Below are 8,231 nucleotides of genomic sequence, written 5' to 3'. Positions count from 1 at the left end.
AAGCTGTGCAGGGTTGGGGGATGGGGGAGGGTTTTCTGTTTTCTTTATTGGGAGCCATGGACACAAGGTCTTAACAGTCAGGAAAATCAAGGCTGCAAACTTGGAATGTTTTTCTCTGGGAAACAAATCCTTGGCTCTAGCACAAGGGCTTCTGAGTTTAGGGAAGGTCGCTTGCTCTCACAAGCTCACAGTCCTAGGGAGTCCTCTGAGCTACTGGCTCACTACACACTGCAGTTCCTGATGGCTCAGCAAAGCCACCCAGCACCTTGGGTCACACCCATGCTGACCAGACTCTGCTGAGCCCTTGACCACAACCAAGAAGTAGGGCTTAAGGTAGAAGCCTCAGAAAAGGGACCCAGGTACTATCTGCTGTCTGTCCACTGAGCCCAGGAGAGGTTGGTTCAAGGCCTTTTTTATTCCTTACTTAGGGCAGCTACAGTCAGGAGTTACAGCCCCAGGAACTGTCACTCACCTGCATTGCCCACAGAGTAGCCATGGAGAGCGGTCTGTGGTCTCCCAGCTCCACAGGACAGATGGTGCCTGTATTAGTTGCTTTTCTGGTTGCTATAACAAAATACCTGACAAATACTTGATATAAAGCTAGAAGGTTTTATCCTGGCTTACAGGAAAGGCACAGTGGTAGGAGCTCAAGATCACTGGCCACATTACAGCTGCAGTCAGGAAGGAGAGAGAGAGGGAGAGAGAGAGAGATGCATGTTGGCTCTTGGCTTGCTTGTTTTTATGAAGTCCAGAACCCCCAAGTATAGAATGGTGCCGCCCACAGTTAGGGTGAGTATTGGTCTTTTGACATCAATGAACCTAATCTAGAAAATCCTCCACAGACATTCCCAGAGACTCTTCTTCTCTTCTGTCAAATGACAGTCAGCATAAAGTGTCACAGAGCTTCAAACCCAGTGGACCAGTCCAGCCCAGCTGGCCACATCTGCCTGGTAGCTGCTTCAGTACTGATCATCCCCCACCCCCATACTGTCTCTTCTCCCTGGCTTCTCTGCACCACACTTTGCTTCCTGTCCAGCCTCTTCCACTTTGAGCCATATAAGCTTGGGGCTAATTCATTTCCCCTTCATCTTCATTCATTAGCCTTCCATCAGATGTGAGAAGTTAGCTGGCTCTTGGCTCCAGACACCCTCACCCACAGGTCTACAAAAAAGGGCTGTCCTAGTTAGAGTGAGGCCAGTGGGTTTGCCTTCAGGGCATGGTGGGCTTTGGGGAGAGTGGCCTATCTATCAGTGCATTGTGAACAGCAGTGGAAATGGTGGGTGAGAGGAAATGGGACAGAGTCCCAGCAAGCACAGGGCATTGTGGTTAGGAGTGTCCCCAGAGAATCAGAAGTCTTCCCAGCAGGGAAGTGGGACAGCATCTCCACCTAGCTCTAAGCCAGTGGCCCTCACCCTTCCTCATGCTGCAACCTGTTCATACAGTTCCTCATGTTGTGGTAACCCCCACTGCTACTTCATAACCGTGATTTTGCTACTGTTATGAATCGTAATGCAAATATCTGACATGCAGAGTATCTGATATTCGACCCCTATGGAGAATCACAACCCATAGGTCAAGAATCAATGCTCTAAGCAATGCCCATATTCCTTACTCTATGTAAACCTTTTCTTACTTCTGACCAGTTTTCTCCCTTAAAATGAACCAAATGACATCTTTACCACAGAAGCATCCTTAGTCTGACAGCCATGATCTACTTTCCTTTCAAAGGTTATCGTCTAGTGTGAATAGCTTAGGGATGGTTAAGTGGGAACTCCTGGGTCTACATGAAATAAAATAGTTAACATTGATTAGCAACTTGACAGGATCAAGAAGCACCTGGAGTGTGTGTGTGTTAGGGAGTTTCTAGATTGGGTTGTAGCTAGATTTTGCTACTTAGTGAATTCTTCTTTCTTCCCTTCTCCATCCCTTTTCTTCCACCCTTTCAGCCCTCTAACACTAGATAAGAGAGAAAAAAGGAGAGAGAAGGAAAGAGATCTTTGAATAAGTCAGGGGTTGTAAAAGGAGCAATATTGTAGTGGCTGGGTTTTGTGTGTCAACTTGACACAAGCTAGAGTTATCACAGAGAATGGAGCCTCCCTTGAGGAAATGCCTCCATGAGATCCAGCTGTAAGGCATTTTCTCAACTAGTGATCAAAGATGGGCGGTGCCATCCCTGAGCTGGTAGTCCTGGGTTGTTCTGTAAGCAAGCAAGCTGAGCAAGCCAGGGGAAGCAAGCCAGTAAGTAACATCCCTCCATGGCTTCTGTATTAGCTTCCTGACCTGCTTGAGTTCCTGTCCTGAATTCCTTTGGTGATCAACAGCAATGTGGAAATGTAAGCTGAATAAGCCCTTTCCTCCCCATCTTGCTTCTTGGTCATGATGTTAGTGCAGGAATAGAAACCCTGACTGAGAAAAACATTATTGTTAGTCTACTTCCTGCTAATTAAGGGTGTTGAGTTCTTTGGGGACAAGTTTGATCTTTGCCATCAGGATATCTAATTTCTTCTTGTTGTTTCTTCATTGCATACAACTACTTAACAAACCATGACCAACAGCAACCAAAACCCTGTCACCTCTTAGGGCTTTAGCATTATATACGCGTACACACACAAACACACACACACACACACACACACACACACCTACACACACCTACATATACTCCCTGAAAAGTTTTCAGAATTCCAAATGTCACACAATCAAAGAAACTCTGCAGCTGGCAAAATCATGCCCCTGCTAGAGCAGGAGGCAAATCATAGTCAGCTGCTGTGGACAATCTGAAACAACTTCATATTCCACATCTGGGATTAAAATGAGAACATAGTCTTATAGTTTTGTGTGTGTGTGTGTGTGTGTGTGTGTGTATGTATGTATGTATGTTTAAAGAAACCATATCCTCCAAAATTGTTACTACATTGGATGAGTTGAGACACAAAGATATAAACTAAATGTGGGAAGCACAATTCTATGGACTGGGGTCCTGGACTATAGTAGCTCATACCTTGAATTCCAGTTCTGGGGAGACAGATAAAGACAGATCTCCAAGTTCAAGGCCAGCCTGGTCTATGGTGTGAGTTCCAAGACAGCCAGGGCTACACAGAGAAACCCTGTCTTGAAAATTAGAGAGAGAGAGAGAGAGAGAGAGAGAGAGAGAGAGAGAGAGAGAGAAACTGTCATTCCTTCTCCACCATGAACTTGAACTATAAACTAAATAGGCCCTTTTTTAAAAAAAAATAAAATAAAAATCTTAAGTAGCTTTTGTCAGTTATTTTGTTTTGTCCATAAAAAAATAACTAATACATTGCCCAGGCTCTGTCCTGACCTACCCACTCATGATATAAGAGAGTGAAACCAATCTGCTCACGGAGTTGTGGCTCTCACGGGACACATCAAATCGAAAGAGATTCGGTCCTGTGAGCAAGTTGGTTCCGGTCTGGGGAAGTCCCCGGATGTGCGGCCTCGGAGGAGACATGCACGAGTAATCTTAGGAAACATCAGAGACAGGCAGCATGACCAGGTGTCTGCTTGGACGGACAGGATCACTGTTAATGTAGGTCTGTGTCCCTACAGCTAACCTGTCGAGTTGACCCTACTACACTCGCTACCCGGGCCTCCCGATTGGCTGTTGGCCCTCGGCAGTGCCCGCAGAGGCTCTGACCACTGTGGCCTCTCCTTAAGCCTCTGCAGTATGCCCATGACTAACAGCGGGCCGTCGGATGATCAGAATTTGGCCCATCCTCTCAGGGGGCTCTCTGTTGCAGGGCCTCTCACTACATCTCCTTTCCTCCACGGGCACCGAGAGCCTTGGACCAAAATGGACTGGCTACCCAACTGCCCTGCTGTTTGAGCTGTGAGCCAGCATCCCTTGGGAGGCTGTTGCCGCCGCCGCCGCCGCTGCTGCTGCTGCTGCTGCTGCCGCAGCCACCACCACCACTACCACCGCCGCCGCTGCATTTACCTGGCCGCCCACGCACAGATGCGCCACTGTTTTCTTTTTCCTCTTGAGTGCTTGGTGGCACCTGTGCCACATGGACTCCATTACCTCAAGGTCGGAGGAGGCTTTTGGGGTGAAGAGTTTGAGGCAGATTCAGCGTTTGTTCTCAAGGAAACTGCTGTCCGGGGTGACCCATCTTCCTGACCTCGTAAAGCTCAGGTTTGCTCCAGGAGCAAAAGGCCAAACTTGAGATCATAAAATACCAGGGCCAGCTGCCCTGGCTCTACATTGACGATGGCTTTGCCTCTGTGGTCATGAAGAATTCCAGGCTTGGATGACTCACTGGATTTGAGCCTCCAGCCAAGTGAGATCTGTCACCTCATTCTATCAAGTAAAGTTGGAGCCACAGGGAAGTTCTCCCAGGGCAAGGAACTGGGTAGGTCTCTATCATAAGGGGTCTCAGATCGTCAGGCGAAGGGAAGAGACACCTAGAAGGTTAGGAAAAGGGCCCCTTCAACGGCAGGGGAAGAGGCTATAGGTGCTGATCACCTGCACCACCCGACAGGTTGGCCTTGCCCTACAGAGGAGTGGGCACTGTTCAAAGGCAGGACATGAGGACCTCATCCAGGGAGGTGGTGATGGCAGACAGAAAGTGCAGATCCTTAAGGCAGGGATGTCTTGGACAAGGATGGTCACGTGAAGAAAGCCCATTTGTAGACATGCCCTCCTGCAGAATACCTACTTCTACACCTTCAGAGATGCCCACCTCACAGGTGTCCATCTGCAGGGTACCTACTTACAGGCATCTATATGCACAGTTGCCCACCTATATGGTAACCACTTATACAGTTGTCCACCTTCATAATGCCCACTTACACAATTGCTCATCTGCAGGGTGCCCACCTGCACAGACACCCATATGCTCAGACACACAGTCTCAGACCTGAGGCAATAGCAGGTAATCTCCAACTCTTGTCTGATCAAGAATCAACAGACTTGGGGATGGAGAGATGGCTGAGTGGTTAAGAGTGCCGACTGCTCTTCTGAAGGTTGTGAGTTCAAATCCCAGCAACCACATGGTGGCTCACAACCATCTGTAATGAGATCTGATGCTCTCTTCTGGTGTGTCTGAAGACAGCTACAATGTACTTACATATAATAAATAAATCTTTAAAAAANAAAAAAAAAAAAAAAAGAATCAACAGATTTGAGAAAATTCCCAGACCTCTACTGAGCCAAATGCTCTGGGTAGCACCTGTTTTCCAGGAAAGCAGTGGTTGGCTGGGAGCCTACCTCCACCCACCATAGTGAAGTTAGTACAGCCCTCTGGTGGGTAGACCTTAGACCACGAGTAATCTGAGACGTTGGACTTTCCATCAGATGGGCATGGTGACTTCAGAAAGGAATCCAGGGCCTACTCCCCCCAACCCCACAGCCCCAGCACTTCCAGTCCCTTGCCAATGCCCTTCCAGAACATAACATCCGTTCCAGAATGTTTAGGAATCTGGAGCCTGTGTCGGTGGCAAAGACACATGGAACCATCAGTCACTAAACAGATCAGGTGGTTGCAGCACACTCACCACCATTAAGAATCCACGCTGAGGAGCCAGCAAAATAAAACCTAATCCGGGAACATGAACCGGAAAAGAGCAAGAAGTCCTTAGTGAACAGACGTGCCTACCAAGATAAGGGTAGTAGGCATTTTACAGTCACCGCATGCCAAGCCTGGGGTGTGGCTGATGGAGCAGAGCCATCTGCACGGCTGAGATTCAGCCTAGGTGGCTCTGCCCAACCCTAGCACATCCCCCCAGCCCCACGCAAGAACTCTTGCTCCAGCCTCTGAGTCATGCCTGTGCGGCCCTCCTGGAGTCTGTTGCTGAAGCTCCGCCCAGATCGCTAGCCAGGCATCCCTCCAAGGCAGGGGGTATGAATGTCAGACTCCTGGCAGTTCTCATCCCCAGGACCCACAGGAGCTGACAAATGAAGTTTCAACCAACGTCATCTCTCAGATAGCCTCTCAGAAAACAGAAGTGCTCACTTCGGTCTGTCATCTGTCCTGTTCTCCAGAGCTCGAGTAACTCTCATGTCCTCTGGCTAGCTGATACTTTGGGGGGTTTCGTTTTGTTTTGGTGGTTGTTGCTTTTTTTTTTTTTTTCTTTTTTTCTTTTTTTTTTTGGTTTTTCAAGATGGGGTTTCTCGGTGTAGCCCTGACTGTCCTGGAACTCACTCTGTAGACCAGGCTGGCCTCAAACTCAGAAATCCGCCTGCCTCTGCCTCCCAAGTGCTGAGACTAAAGGCGTGGGCCACCACTGCCCCGCTGGCTGATACTTTCTGACTGACCTAACATTTGTATTTGTCCTACATCTCCAATACCTAGAACATGAATGAATGAATGAATGAATGAATGAATGAATGAATGTAGACAGAAGAGTACAAATGAGCAAATGGATTGTTGTAATGAGTGATGAATGAACGAATGAATGAATGAATGAATGAGATCTGAATGAATATGATATGAATGAGTGACTGCCGGACAAACTAATGACTGATTAATTAAAAAGCACAGGATGAATGAGTCCTAGAGGAATTAATGAATGAATGGAGCAAGAGAAATATCCTGGTTCTTGGGCTCACAGGAACAAACTCAGGGCCCTCAGTGGAGAGTCAGTAGGAACTATCATAAAAAAGGATTGGGTTTTTTATCTTTTTCTTTTGTTTTACTTTATGTGTGTGGATTGTCTGCATGTATGTATGTGTACCATGTGTGAGCAGTGGCCATGGGGGTGAGAAAAGGGCACCAGATGCCCTGAAACTGGAGTTACAGACAACTGTGAGCTGTAATCTGGGAACCAAACCCAGATTCTCTGGGAGAGCAGCCAATGTGCCATGGCTCCAGCCCCACCAAAATACCAGGTGAGGGGTTTTTGTTTGTTTGTTTGTTTGTTTTTTGAGGGTTTTTAAAAATTATTTATAATTATTTATTTCTATTTATTTCATGTGCATTGGTGTTTTGCCTGCATGTGTGTGAAGATGTCAGATCCACTGGAACTGGAGTTATAGACAGTTGTGAACTGCCGTGTGAGTGCTGGGAATTGAACCTGGGTCCTCGGGAAGAGCAACCAGAGCTCATAACTGCTGAGCCATCTCTCCAGCCTGTTTTGTTGTTCTTGTTGTTCTTGTTCTTGTTGTTTTAAGCGAACTGATGACAATTCTCTTTATCAAGTGAGCTTCAAAAGAACACAGGCATGCTGTTCAGGGACAATGGGGCTTTTGGACTGGACCATTTTTTTTTTTTTAAGTTCATTCATGGACTTAACCTACAGCCCCAAGGAGAGGGCTGTAACATAAGAAGACTCCCTGGCCAGTCGGACAGGGGACCTGACAGGTGAAGCTGTATGGTCAGTGGGATGTGCCAAGACCTAGCTGCATAGTTAGGGGGGTTGCCCAGCCTGGATGGATGGCAGAGAGCAGGGAGCAGGGTGAGCTGGGAAATCTGCTCTCCAAACCAAACTAAAGAGAACACAGCCGGGTTTGTTGTGCCTGCCAACTGTTGCAGTAGAACTCGGCACACTCCTGGAGGGCACCTGGGCGCTGCCAGTCAGGTTCTACCTCCTGTATTGCCACAGTGTATGGGGAAGGAGATGGGCCGAGGAGTCCGGGCAGGCAGGTACAGGACCATCCCGAACATCACATGATCTGGATGACTCTACAAACAACTCCTCACTCCTCCAAGGGCCACTGTGCTGGGGAGCAGTGTGAAGTACCTTGGTCCTTGGCAGTGCTTGCCAGTTGCATTGGATCAAGGTCAGGATTCCCCAAATCCAGTCCTGCTGACCTCTGCCTGGGCAACCGTTTGTGATTTTATTTAGTCAGAGCAACTCATGCCCCTCTCTGGAACATCAAGCTGGGAACCACTCATGGAAAGACAGCATGTGCTGCCACACTGTGCTTAGGGTCCTGGAGGGCCCAGCAGAAGAGTGAGATCCTGGGAGGATACCTGGCCTGGCCTGCACTTACCTGCTAGGAGCTTCGTTTTAATGCCTGGTTCCTCCCAAGACCTCCTGTAACTGCCAGGGGATGGAGCGGCCTTCTAATGCTAGGTTACTCACGCTGGCTCAGCTAAGGCATGGCGTGTTCCCCAGTCCTGGAGCTGGATGCTCTTGGCAGGTGGTCTTTGGCCCCAAGCACCTGTGTTCTGCAGGGCTCTTCCTGAGTGCTTTTCCTATGTCTCTCGCTTTCTTTTCTTTTTTTTCTTTTTTCTTTTCTTTTTTTTTTTTTTTTTTTTTTTTTTTTTTTT

Source organism: Mus pahari, chromosome 9 (genome assembly GCF_900095145.1).
Source record: "Mus pahari chromosome 9, PAHARI_EIJ_v1.1, whole genome shotgun sequence".
NCBI lineage: Eukaryota > Metazoa > Chordata > Mammalia > Rodentia > Muridae > Mus > Mus pahari.
The sequence above is the reverse complement of the archived record's forward strand: the minus strand, read 5'-3'. Positions refer to the sequence as shown.